The 14,198-nt window shown below is 39.6% G+C and overlaps 1 long non-coding RNA gene across 1 annotated transcript in view; it reads left to right on the top strand.

Annotated features, from left to right (window-relative positions):
* The first annotated feature begins 10,870 nt into the window (after positions 1 to 10,870).
* Positions 10,871 to 14,198, top strand: part of LOC134287348 (uncharacterized) — an 82,555-nt gene continuing 79,227 nt past the window's right edge. The window contains exon 1 of the long non-coding RNA XR_009997235.1: positions 10,871 to 11,247. This is a non-coding gene — a long non-coding RNA (uncharacterized LOC134287348). The remainder of the gene's footprint in view (positions 11,248 to 14,198) is intronic.

The raw sequence follows: 14,198 nt of genomic DNA, 5'->3' as shown, positions 1-14,198 counted from the left end.
AGGAAGGGAAACGAATTTTTACAGTTCGTTTCTGGTTCCAGCGATGGCTATGAACATATGAGTTGTATATGTAGAGAAAAGAAAGAGAGAGAAAGTGGATAGAAAGATTCAAAGTAGAATGAAAGGGACGAGCCAGGGATTGAACCCATGACCTTCTGCATACAAATCAGAAGCGATAGCCACTAGACCATCAAGCCCGTTAGTTGTTTTCAGAAAAAGTGGATTATTGGCACGGAAACGTGCTCTGACAATTTGTTAGCCTCGTTCAAAATGTACGGTGCTTCATTTTGCAGTTCATTAACTACGTAGAAGAACTCTATAGTGGCCTACTATTCTACATTGAACCAAGAGTGTAGAAAAATACTACTTTGCGCCGGGTGCCAGGGGTAGGACAGTTACATGCAAGAAGATATATTTACTTACCGTTAACTCGCCTCCGAAACATTTGATCAAAATTAAAATATCAGCCATGTGCAATTTGGTCTTGTAAGATATTGTTGTAAATTTTCATTCAAAAACATATTTTACAGAATTAGTAACTATTTTTTGTTGTTTGTCCGACAGTGCATTCTCATAACGAGCCACCATAAGGCGGAATGCGCTTTGTTTGTGCATTCTGTCCGATGGTGACGGACGGTGGTTTGTACGTCCCATACAAGATATGCTGCAGCTCGGTGACCGTCTGTCACGTCTCTGTCATCGGCGGCGACGTCAAGGCGACCGATATGTGTATACAAAGAATAAATCGCAGGCTACTTTGCTTCGCTGCATCCCCTCCAGCTCCACCCGTCGTCATGTCATTTTGCTGCGCAGAGCTTTTTTCCTACACTTTTTAAATAAATATCCATACTAACGCGTCCGTCAGTGGAACCGGGAATTAAATTAAAATATGTTCGCGACAAATAATTACATATGAAATGTTTGGAATAAATTTGTATAATTATGCTTTCATACGACTCTGACTGGCTGGCTGTGATGCATTGAGCAAAACGGCCCGTTTACTTCCACGATGCGCCGCACGGATGGAACATGGGAAACGGCTCTCTAGCTGGGGCCACTTTGATACGGCCGGTGCGCGGTGTGGGACGAGGAAAAGTTCAAGCACAGATGCAAAGAAAATGATAATAAGCAAGAAAACCAGCTCAGGAAGAGACGGAATGTCGCTTCTGTGAGGTGGAGATGTTGTTGGGGCCTGGCTTCGTCTCGTCAGCGCGCATCATATCCATCCAATCGGTTGCTTTGATGCGTTGCATCGTATTTATCCGCTCATGGCTTCCTGAGATGAACCAAACGATTCCATACAGTTATTATGTTTGAACGTTGGCTGCGCGATGATATGCAAAGTGGAATGAAGTAGGCTGAAAAGCAATTTGTTGGTATCGAGAGAATGAGGGGCGTGGCTTCTTTTGTTTTGAACTCAGATATTGTTGAACGTATCTTTGTTTATTCAAAACTCAAATCGTCATTATTGATTGGATATGGAGAATTTTTCATATTCAAAATTGATTATTCCAACGTTCATGCGTTACAAATTGAGTAAGCCTTTCTTGAATAACGCCTTGTAGACAAAGAAAACAAATTTGAATAAATCTCCTAATGAGTTTTCAATGTCGATTGTGAGAAAATTATTTTTGAACCGATATGAAGATTAATGGTTTTGTGTTGACGTCTTTATTTAAAGCGAAGAAATGTGTTATAAAAATCGAAAGGGAAATAATGCTTCGTTGAGCTTGGTTAAGATAATTAGGCACGAGCATGACGATCAGTGGTGCGGTAATTATTCATGAGATTTAGATGTTGACTCGTGAATAGCGGCTCTATTGAAGTTTAAATACACTAAGGTCTTTCTTTACACGGGGGATACGTACCGTGTTAAAAAAACCGTGTAAAAACGTGTCAATTCGCGAATTCGTGTAAAAAACCTAATTAATCAACCTAGCGTTGATGGCGCCTTTCTCGTGCCTTCGAAAACACATTTCAACAAAACTCAAGTGACATATTGATGAATATCGTACTTTCATACGTTAAACAAAAATCCATTACATGGCACCAGAAATCATATTGTATATATAGCTTTGGTGTTTGAGCCTCAAACTTTTAAGGACATATATGAGCGAATCCAAAGATGGCCGTCACAATGTCTGCCTTGCAAATACCGAAAAGACGGATCTCGTCATCTAAACAACAAACAGAGCTGAAAAAGCAATGAGTAGCCTTGCTCACTCGTCATAAACATTGAGTAGCATTTTCGTTTTCGGGCGTTTTGTGGATGACGAGATCGGTGCTCTCAAAAATGCGAGTAAAAAATGCACCTGGACGCTCTCTTATTTCACCTTAAGAAAAAGCCGCTATCTTGAATTTTGAGCCGCAATTTTGTATTTAAGTCCGCCATTTAAATATTCTGGTCTTTATTTTTGAACTCCACACTTCTTCCCCATACCAGATATACCCATATTGCATGGTTTTAGAGCCCAGAACTCCATTGAACATCCACCATCTTGAATTTGGAGCCGTCATCTTGAATTTTTAATCGCCATCTTGGATATTCTGGTCACAATTTTTTGGAGTCCAGAATTCGTCGCTATATCAAATGAACCCATATGACATGAATTTAGTGCTTAAAACGCCATTGAACAGCCACCATCTTGAATTTGGAACCGCCATCTTGAATTTTAGACCGCCATATTTGGTATTCAGGTCACCATTTTTGGACTCCAGACATCTTCTTCACATAAAATATACCCATATTGCATGGTTTAGGGCCTAAAACTCCGTTATACAGCCGCCATCTTGAAATTAGAGCTGCCATCTTGAATTTTAGACCGCCATCTAGGATATTCTGGTCGCCATTTTTGGACTCCAGACATCTTCCATGTACAAAATATACCCTTATTGCATGGTTTTAGGGCCTCAAACTTCGTTATACAGTCGCTATCTTGAAATTGGAGCCGTCATCTTGGATTTCGACCCGCCATCTTGGATACTAAGGTCGCCATTTTTGGACTCCAGACATCATGCCCATCCAAAATAAACCCATATTGCATGGTTTTAGGACCTTAAACTCCATTAAACAGCCGCCATCTTGAATTTGGAGCTGCCATCTTGGATTTGAGAACACCATCTTGGATATTTAGGACGCCATTTTTGGAATCTAGACATCTTCATCATACCAAATATACCCTTATTGCATGGTTTAGGGCCTAAAACTCCGTTATGCAGCCGCCATCTTGAAATTAGAGCTGCCATCTAGGATTTTGGACCACCATCTTGGATGTTCTGGTCGCCATTTTTGGACTCCAGACATCTTCCACGTACAAAATATAACCTTATTGCATGGCCTAAAACTTCGTTATACAGCCGCCATCTTGAAATTGGAACCGCCATCTTGGATTTTGAACCGCCATATTGGATATTGAGGTCGCCGTTTTTGGACTTCGGACATCTTTCCCATACAAAATATACCCATATTACACGGTTTTAGTGCCTAAAATTCCATTAAACTGCCGCCATCTTGAATTTGAAGCCGCCATCTTGAATTTTAGACCACCATCTTGGATATTCAGATCGCCATTTATGGACTCCAGACATCTTCCCCTACAAAATATACCCATATTGCATGGTTTTTGGGCTTAAAACTCCATTAAACAGCCGCCATCTTGAAATTGGAGGCGCCATCTTGAATTTTGGACCGCCATCTTGGATATTCTGGTCGCCATTATTGGACTCAAAAATCTTCACCATACAAAATATACCCATATTGCATGGTTTAGGGCTTAAAACTCCATTATACAGCCGCCATCTTGAATTTGGAGCCGCTATTTTTGATTTTAGACCGCCATCTTGAATTTTGGACCGACATCGTAGAATTTTCGGTCTCCTGTGTTAATATGCGCACAAAATTTGTCAACCATGCTCAAGGTTACAAAATTTGCCGCAATGTTGCGTGATGGGGCTTGATTCAGTTTTATATGTGGCCAGTTCTACCGGTGGTGCTGGTCCGGATCACTCAAATGGCCATAACTCCGGAACGCTTCAACTGATCCGGACCATTTTTAATAGCAAACAATGCGGTAAAATTCCGGTTCGATTTGAGCTATCAATGGGGTTAATGGGAAGTGCCTTGAAAGTGAGTGACCTTTTTGTACACAGACATACATACACACGACACACACATACATACACACATACAGACATCACCTCAATTCATCACGTCGAACAGAGTTGATTGGTATATGTGACTTGACCCTCCGAGCCTTTTATCGAAAATTCGTTTTTTGAGTGAATATTTGGTGTACGAGAAAGGCAAAAACGTGTGAATTCGCGAGTTCGTGAAAAAAAATATTGAGCTAATTCGGGAACCCGCGTAAAAAATCTGAGGGACCTTCAGATATCCGAGGATTTGTTTCAGAGAGTTCAAGGAAGGGAGGGGGTAGTCTAGCAAGGGCGGGTTCTAGGGATTAGTGAGCAAGGGGTGTCAAGGGCGGCTTAGACGGACGAAGCGAAGAATCAAGGATACTGTCACGAAGTGTTCAAGAGGATACACGGCTTTGTCTGGGAGGGGCATAAGGATCAGGGGTGTTCCAGGAAACTTTCAGCAGATCTACATACGTTATCAATGGGTTTTTGTTATCCTTCTGCTGATGCGCAGCATTCTATAGTTCTTTGAAACATGGTTCAGAAAGAAGTTATGTCCATGTTGAAGGTCCTCCATAAACCTTCGCGAATATAGCCCTCAAGATCTACAAGCTTAATCAACAGCTTGTTGTTACATAAATGATACGGTGCAACATCTTACCGATCCATAAGGCATAGATCTGTAGAGATTTAAATCTCAAAGATGTTCTAGGTCATCCAAGAACTTCCGCGAGTAAAGGCCTTAAGATCTACGAGCGTGATCTATGCATTGTTGTTTCATAAATGATACGGTGCAACATCCTACATTGTTCTGCAACGAACAAATTTCCAAAGATGTTCTAGGTCATCCAAGAACTTCCGCGAGTGAATATCTTAAAATCTACAAGCGTAATCGATGGATTGTTGTAACTTTACTGATATGATAACATCCTACAGGTCCATTGAGCATTGTGCTGAAAAGAACTTATTTCCAAAGATATTCTAGGTCCTCCAAAGACTTCCGTGAGTAAGGTTTTAAGATCTACAAGCTAAATCAATGAATTGTTGTTATATTACTACACGGGGCAACATCATGCAGGTCCATGGAGCATTGTTCTGTAACGAAACAATTTTCAAACATGGCCTAGGTCCTCCAAGAACTTCCGCGAGTGAATACCTTAAGATCTACAGACGTAATCGATGGACTGTTGTTACATTCCTGATACGGTGCAACATCCATGGATTGTTTTTCTGTAAAGAAATAGTTTCAGAAGATGTTCTAGGTCCTCCAAGAACTTCCGTGAGTAAAGGCCTTAAGATCTACAAGCATAATCAATGAGTTGTTGCTACATTACTGATACGATACAACATCCCACATGCCCATAAAGCATTTTTTGTAAAGAACTAGTTGCCAAAGATGTTCTAGGTCCCCCAAGATCTTCCGTGAATAAAGACCTTGAGATCTACAAGCGTAATCTCTGGATTGTTGTAACATTACTGGTCCATTGGGCACTGTTCTGTAACAATCAAATTTCCAAAGATATTCAAGGCTCTCCATGGACTTCCGCGAGTAAGGTCTTAAGATCTATAAGCGTAATGAATGGATTGTTGTGAATACCTCAAGATCTGCAAGCTTAATCGATGGATTGTTGTTACATTAACATCCTACAGGTCCATGAAGTAGTGTTTGGCAAAGAACCAATTTCCAAAGATGTTCTAGGTCCTCCAAGAACTTCCGCGATTGAAGGTGGTCTGATACTGATCTACAAGGGTAAGGCTGGAAAATTACGTTTATTACAAATCACAAGCGTGATGTTTCCGTCGTAGTTGTTTGTAATAGCTGTGGATTACCTACAAGTCATTCCATCAGTGTAGAAGTCCTGCCCACCTTCTTTCGGTCATTTATTTTCTTCATTTGTACCGAATTTAGATTTCAAAATGTTGCACCTCTCTGAAACCCCCTGAAGACCCTTCAACCGACAGCCTTAAAATACACAAAAATAAAAAAAAACCTTTAACGGACAAAAGCCCAAGGAAATGCCTGGTAATGCTTAAAGGCCTTAAGTTAACTCTAGACTGTTCTTGGATGCCCTACAATCGACATAGTCAATTATTTATTCAGGTTAGCTCTTTGAACCTCGTGATCAACTATAGTGAATACAAGCCATTAATTACGCTTGTAAATCTCAAGGCATGTACTCGCGAAAGGTCTTGGATGACCTAAAGCATCTTTGGAACAATTTTTCATGGACCTGTAGGATGTAGCCACGCATCAGTAATGTAATAACAACCCATCGATTACATTTAAGGCCTAGATTCACGAGAGTTCTTGGATAACTTAGGATATCATTGGATATTATTACTCTACAAAACTTCCATCTTCCATTGACCTGTAGGATATTACACCACATAGGTAATGTCATAACAATCCATTGATTACGCTTGCATATTTTAAGGCCTTTACTTTTAGATGTTCCTGGATGACCTTGATCGTCGAAAGAAATTATTCCCTGCAGAACAATGCATCACAGACCATTAGGATGTTGCACCGTATCAGTAATGTGTAACAATCCACTGATGATGCTTGTACATCTAAGGCTTTTACACGCGAAAGTTCTTGGGTGACCTAGAACTCCTTTGCTTCATGGACTTGTAGGATGATAAACCATATCAGTGATGTAACAACAACCCATTGATTACGCTTGCAGATCTTAACGGCTTTACTCGCGGAAGTTTGCGGATTTCCTGGAACATCTTTGGAAAGTTGTTCTCTACAGAACCATTCTCCATGGACCTGTAGGATGTTACACCGCATCAGTAATGTAGCAACAATTCATTGATTTCGCTTGTAGATCTTCAGGCCTTTACTAACGGAAGTTCTTGGAAATCCTAGAACATCATTGAAAACTACTTCTCTGCAGAACTATGCTCCGTGAAACTTTAGGATGTTACACCGCACCAGTAATGCAACAACCATTCATTGACTTCGCTTGTAAAACTTCAGGCCTTTACTCATGAAAGTTCTAGGAGGACCTACAACATCATTGAAAACTACTTCTCTACAGAACTATGCTCCGTGGATCAGTAGGATGTTACACCGCATCAGTAATGCAACAATCATTCATTGATTTTGATTGTAGATCTTTCGACCTTTACTCACGGAAGTTCTTGGAAGTCCTAGAACATCATTGAAAACTACTTCTCTGCAGAACTATGCTCCGTGGAACTATAGGATGTTACATCGCATCAGTAATGCAACAACCATTCATTGATTTCGCTTGTAGAACTTCAGGCCTTTACTCACGGAAGTTCTTGGAAGTCCTACAACATCATTTGTAACTATTTCTCTACAGAACTAAGCTCCGTGGAGCTTTAGGATGTTACACCGCATCAGTAATGCAACAACCACTCATTGATTTTGCTTGTAGATCTTCAGACCTTTACTCACGGAAGTTCTTGGAAGTCCTAGAACATAACGGAAAACCACTTCTCTACAGAACTATGCTCCATGGAACTGAAGGATGTTACACCGCATCAGTACTGTAACAACCATTCATTGATTTCGCTTGTAGAACTTCAGGCCTTTATCCGCGGAAGTTCTTGGAGGACCTACAATACCTTTGAAAACTACTCCTCTATAGAATTAGGCTCCATGGACCTGTAGGATGTTGCACCGCATCAGTCATGTAGCAACAATTCATTGATTTCGCTTGTAGAACTTCAGGCCTTTACTTACGGAAGCTCTTGAAAGTCCTAGAGCATCATTGAAAACTACTTATTTACAGAACTATGATCCGTGGAACTTTAGGATGTTACACCGCATTAGTAATGCAACAACCATCCATTGATTTCGCTTGTAGAACTTCAGGCCTTTACTCACGGACGTTCTTGAAGGACCTAGAACATCATTGAAAACTATTTCTCTACAGAACCATGTTCCATGGACCTGTAGGATGTTACACCACATCAGTAAAGCAACAACCATTCATTGATTTCGCTTGAAGAACTTCAGGCCTTTACTCGCGGAAGTTCTTGAAGGACCTAGAACATCATTGAAAACTATTACTCTACAGAACCATGTTCCACGGACCTGTAGGATGTTACACCGCATCAGTAATGCAACAACCATTCATTGATTTTGCTTGCAGATCTTCAGGCCTTTACTTACAAAAGTTCCTGGAAGTCCTAGAACATCACTGAAAACTACTTCTCTACAGAACTATGCTCCATGGAACTTTAGGATGTTACACCGCATCAGTAAAGTAACAACCATTCATTGATTTCGCTTGAAGAACTTCAGGCCTTTACCCGCGGAAGTTCTTGGAAGTCCTAGAACATCATTTAAAACTACTTTTCTACAGAACTATGCTCCATGGACCTGTAGACTGTTACACCGCATCAGTAATGCAACAACCATTCATTGATTTTGCATGTAGATCTTCAGGCCTTTACTTACGGAAGTTCTTGGAAGTCCTAGAACATCATTGAAAACTACTTCTCTACAGAACTATGCGTCATGGAGCTTTAGGATGTTACGCCGCATCAGTAATGAAACAACCACTCATTGATTTCGCTTCTAGAACTTCAGGCCCTTACTCGCAGTAGTTCTTGGAGGACCTATAACACCTTTGAAAACTGCTGATCCACAGAATGATGCTCCATAGACCTGTAGGATGTTACACCGCATCAGTAATTTAGCAACAGTCCATTGATTTTGCTTGTAGATCTTCAGGCCTTTACTCACGGATGTTCTTGGAAGTCCTAGAACATCATTGAAAGCTACTTTTTTACAGAACCATGTTCCATGGACCTGTAGGATGTTACACCGCATCATTACCATGTTACATCGCTACATTACCAACAATTCATTGATTTCGCTTGTAGATCTTCAGGCCTTTACTCATGGAAGTTCTTGGAGGATATACAACACCTTTGAAAGCTACTCCTCTACAGAATTAGGATCCATGGACCTGTAGGATGTTTCACCGCATCAGTAATGTAACAACAGTTCATTAATTTCGCTTGTAGAAAATCAGGCCTTTACTCGCGGAAGTTCTTGGAATACGCACAACATCTTTGAAAACTACTCCTCTACAAAACCATGCTCTATGGACCTGTAGGATGTTACAACGCATCAGTAGTGTAACAACAGTTCATTGATTTCGCTTGTAGAACTTCAGGCCTTTACTCGCGGAAGTTCTTGGAAGTCCTAGAACATCATTGAAAACTATTACTCTACAGAACCATGTTCCATGGACCTGTAGGATGTTAGACCGCATCAGTAATGCAACAACCATTCATTGATTTTGCTTGCAGATCTTCAGGCCTTTACTTACAAAAGTTCCTGGAAGTCCTAGAACATCATTGAAAACTACTTCTTTACAGAACTATGCTCCATGGAACTTTTGGATGTTACACCGCATCAGTAATGCAACAACCATTCATTGATTTTACTTGTAGATCTTACGGCCTTTATTCACGGAAGTTCATGGAAGTCCTAGAACACAATTGAAAACTACTTCTCTACAGAACTACGCTTCGTGGACCTGTAGGATGTTACGCCGCATCAGTAATACAACAACTATTCATTGATTCATAGGGATGCTATCTGTTCCAAGTTGGAACTTCCAACACCTTTGATTCCTCGCATATCAAATCTTGTTAATGAATCATACTAGGCTACGTTCTGTGTCCTGGAAGGTGAGCAAAATCAAGCAAATATTGAAAACTTTAAATTGGCATTTTACTTTTCTTTACCTGCAATTTGCATGTCTTACCATCACTAACTTGATTCTATTAAGTTTTCCCACGGGCACCCCCATTCAAATGCAAAATCCAAGCAGGCGACACCTTCCACACATTCATCCGTCAAAACGCTTCCGGTCGTGCGCTACCCGCGCTACCGAACCGATGAATAAATTTGCCTCCCGTCAAAGCCTACTGCTGCAACTGCGGTGATCGCCCCTCAACGCTTGCTGATCAACACCCTAACACCCGCCTGGGACTTACACAGACGACGCGACGGTGACAAGGGGTATGACACAAGTACATACACCCGGCGTCACGTCGCGTCGGTTGTTGGTGATAGGCCCATTTACCGCGCGGCTAGCTAAAACAAACAGAAACGCGAACAAATGGTTTCAAATTTCACACCGAAATAGGTACCTACCCTTGTTGTTGTTGTTGTTCATGTTGGCTTGCCACACGAACTGTCGTTGCCTGATTGTCGCGTGCTATACCTGGGTTTTGTGTTTCCGCGAAGAATAGGTGTTAAACGGGAAATTGTCGTCGCGCGATGGTTATCAGCAATTCATTAGCTTAATTTGCTTGTAATTGAATATGGTTTTATGGATTTCCTGCGGCCACAGCCAGGAACGGAATGCAGTTTGACGTTTACAAACTTACCTTTCGAGGGGAAACATTGATAGTGATTTGAATAGCTCAGGTTTTACTGATGAAGAAATGTCTGTTCTGATTGTTCGGGAAAATCGAGTTGAAGCAGGACAACACTAGTCTTCCCCTAAAGTTTATTACAAACAGAAAAAGTGAACCCCTTTTTCTGCGTCCGCGTACTTTATAGTATGCTAAACCTTCTACCGTCAAACGAAAGGGGTGAATCACCCTTTTTTTACGAACAGTGCATTTTGACTTTAAAAGGTTGGTATTGTTGGACTGGAGTAACCGAAATGGTTCCAATTCAGGAAACTGTTGTGTGACAGAGACGGACTATAATTTTTCCAGCGGATGAATGTTTTCCAACGTTTGAAGGGGTTAGATCTGCTAAAAAATCAAATTCGTTCGTCAGTTCCTGTTGGAATCCTAACTCGGACACATCTTCACCAGACAAGAGTTCGTTTCTTTCGGAAAATTCTTCGGAAGAGTTTAAAATTTGAAATGCGCATGTTTCGCACTCGGGTTCGGACGTATTCAAATCGTGACTAGTCGGTATGCAAAGTAGAAGGTTTATTCGAATTCAGCCGAAGCATGTTGGATCAGTTCACACGAGGAACTCGAAGCGATGGCATCTCGAACTATTCTCATACCGAAACGTGGAGCGATTACCAATGGATTACTTAGGATTACTTTGGATACCTGGATACATGGAAACTTTTGGATTAAAAACTTTCATAGAAGGTAATCTACAAAAAAAAATATTGAAGACTTTTCTTATTTTATGAGTTTTTTCATATAATTCTCTAGATAATTATAATAAAAATACCCTAACCTTTCGGTGTCATTAAAAAAATGCTGTTTCTTTGAAAATTCTTTATGAAATGCCGGAAGAAATGTTTCAGTGATTGAGTGATAATCTGTATCTTAAAACGCAGAGAACTTGTACCGACATTTCGACCCTCTGAGCAACATAAGCTTTTGAACTGAGCGTATGATTCTTTTACTTTTTAATTCCGCTCGCTAATGCTTATCCTTTGATAGAAACTCAGATATGCATTCCTCGTTAGTCAGGGGATAACTGACACTGAGGAAGACTTCAAGCGGTAGTCGAAATACGCGTGTTTGTCAAAGAATAAGCATTAGAGGGCGGAATACAAAGAATCATAGATGCAATTAAAAAAAAACGTGAACAAGATTTGAAATGATGTCAATAATTGTGTAAATGTGAATATAAAACGCATCTCGAATTTTCAATCTGAAGATGCAATCACTCAAACTCATTTATGCTTAGTTTCTGTTCCTAAGTAAAGTGCTGAAGTAAAATTCCTCCTCTTTTCGCAAGTAATTTTGACAGCAGATCCAGTATGAGAGTACACAGTCTCCACCATTGGCGTATCTAGGATTTTTTCCTAGGGGGTGCCTAGGGGGTGCCAGTTTCAGTGGCTTTCGGGTTGTTTTTGAAACCGATCCACCCTCAATTTCTTAGCATAATGATATACTGCGTCGCGGGAAAAATTAACCCGCAAATTGAAACGCATTATATTTCAAAGAACAGCTTTTTTTTGAAAATTCGAACCGTTGTACTGATTTAACACCTTCACGCATCCTTTGATAATTTCATCGGCAATTCCATTAGAAGTTCTTTTATACATCGTTTTTACAATTTTAATAAAAATTCTGGAGACACTTTTTTCTACATTTCTTCAGTAATTGTGGAAGGAATTCCTGCAGCAGATGGTTTCGGAATACCTTAGGCTATTCCGATGTTACTTGCATAGAAAATTTATTTGGGAATTCCATTAGCAATTCCTTTGGAAATTTTGGAATCTTCGATTGTTACTTTGGGTATTCTTCGGTAATTTCTTTGGAAATTGATTCGACATGTTTCTTAGAGATTTCCTTCGGGAATTTATTTGATAAAAAAAATCTTGGTGGTTCTTTAAAATTCTTTCACGATGATTCTACCGCAATTACTCTTGATGATTTCGGAAAATTCTTTGAGAATTTCTTCGAAATTTTTTTTGTGAATGTTTGTAAAAATTTTTATAAAATGTATTTTGGCAATTTATTTTGAGATTGGATTTCACCAATTTATTTAAAAAGCCTTATTATTTTCTTCACGTGTTCCTCTGAAAATTCTTATATGAATTCTTTTGGCAGTTCTAACTTCTTTTGAAAGTTCTAAATTTTGAAAGTTATAATTCTTTTGAAAGTTCTAAGGTAATTTTGATGGATTTTTTCCGGTAATTTCTTTGGAATTTTCCAGAAAGCTTTCGTGAATTTTATAAAGTTTTCTTTGAGCCAGTCCAGTTGAGAATGTCTGAATTTCGAATTCAGCTATTTTCGGAAGCAAATAATATATTTCGGAATGCTGGCTTTCTCAGTCTTGAGTAAATCAAACGGCAAGTTTTGCAGAAGAGCAAAAATTGCCGTTTTGATTTACTCAAGACTGAGAAAGCCAGCATTCCGGAATCAATATATTCCAGTCGTGCTCATCCAGCAAATAATATAAATACAATAAAATCATGAAGGTATAAACAAATAAACACGATAAAATTGCCTGAAAAAAAATTGCGAAAGAACTGAAAAAAGAAGTACTGAAATAATTTCAGAGGAATAGCCAATGAAATTATAGAAAAAAAAAGTCTAAAAAAATTGCAGAGCAAATTCCAATGAAACTACCGTAGAAATTTTCAAAAAATCCAAACTTTTTCATCATTCTCTTATAGAAATGACCGTACTGTGGTCTAGTGAATACAAAGTCGTTCGAATCCCACCAGAACGCGTTTTTTTTACTTATTCATCTCTCAATTTACTAGTTCTTCCCTTACATTCCTATAGGATTTAACTAGAGGTTTGTCTAGTAATACCTTTTAGGATTTATCTAAAAATTCCAACTATTCCCGAAATTTGTTTAGGGATTTCTCTAGAGAGTTCTATTGGGATTCCTTCAGCTGAAATTCATTGACGAAGGCCAAGAGGTGTTCCAGGAGCAGAGCTGGGCACGCTTGCTATTAACCGTTAACACATTTCGGGCGAACATTTGCCTCTATTTCCGCAAAGGTCACTTAAAAGTTCCCTATCAATACTCTCCAATCTGCAGGTGAGGTGTACCTTTCTAGCGCAATTTAACTGTTGACGGTTAATGACAACTATACGTTAACCGTTAAATTGCGTTTGCCACTCAATAACTCGAAAACTTCAAGTTCAAATTAATCTTTTGAAATGCTTTAATGGTTAACGGCAAGCGTGCCCACCACTGTCCTGGAGTAATACCATGATTAATTTCTAGAGTAATCCATGAATAAAAACTCTAGAGGATTTCCTGGATGAATCCCTGGAAGAATCAAAGATATTTCTGGAAATATCCGAGCTTAGAAGAATCCCAGAAAGCATGCCAGGAGAAATCCCTAGAGGGATTGCTGCAAGTATCACAATAAAAATAATGAATTATAACTTAGGCTAATTCTTCACAACCTCCTAGAGAAACGCCAAGGAGTTCCTGGAGAAATCCCATGAGACATTTATGAGAGAATCCTTGGATAAACGTCTTGGATAAAAATTACCGGAGAGCTTCTGAAAAAATCACAGGAAAAATATCAGGAGGTATTCTTAGAGGGATTCTGGGATGTATCATTGTAGAAATCACAGCAGAAAACCTATAGTAGGAGTTGCTGGAAGAAACTACATAT

Source organism: Aedes albopictus, chromosome 2, assembly GCF_035046485.1.
Source record: "Aedes albopictus strain Foshan chromosome 2, AalbF5, whole genome shotgun sequence".
Taxonomy (NCBI): Eukaryota; Metazoa; Arthropoda; class Insecta; order Diptera; family Culicidae; genus Aedes; species Aedes albopictus.
The sequence above is the reverse complement of the archived record's forward strand: the minus strand, read 5'-3'. Positions and strand labels throughout refer to the sequence as shown.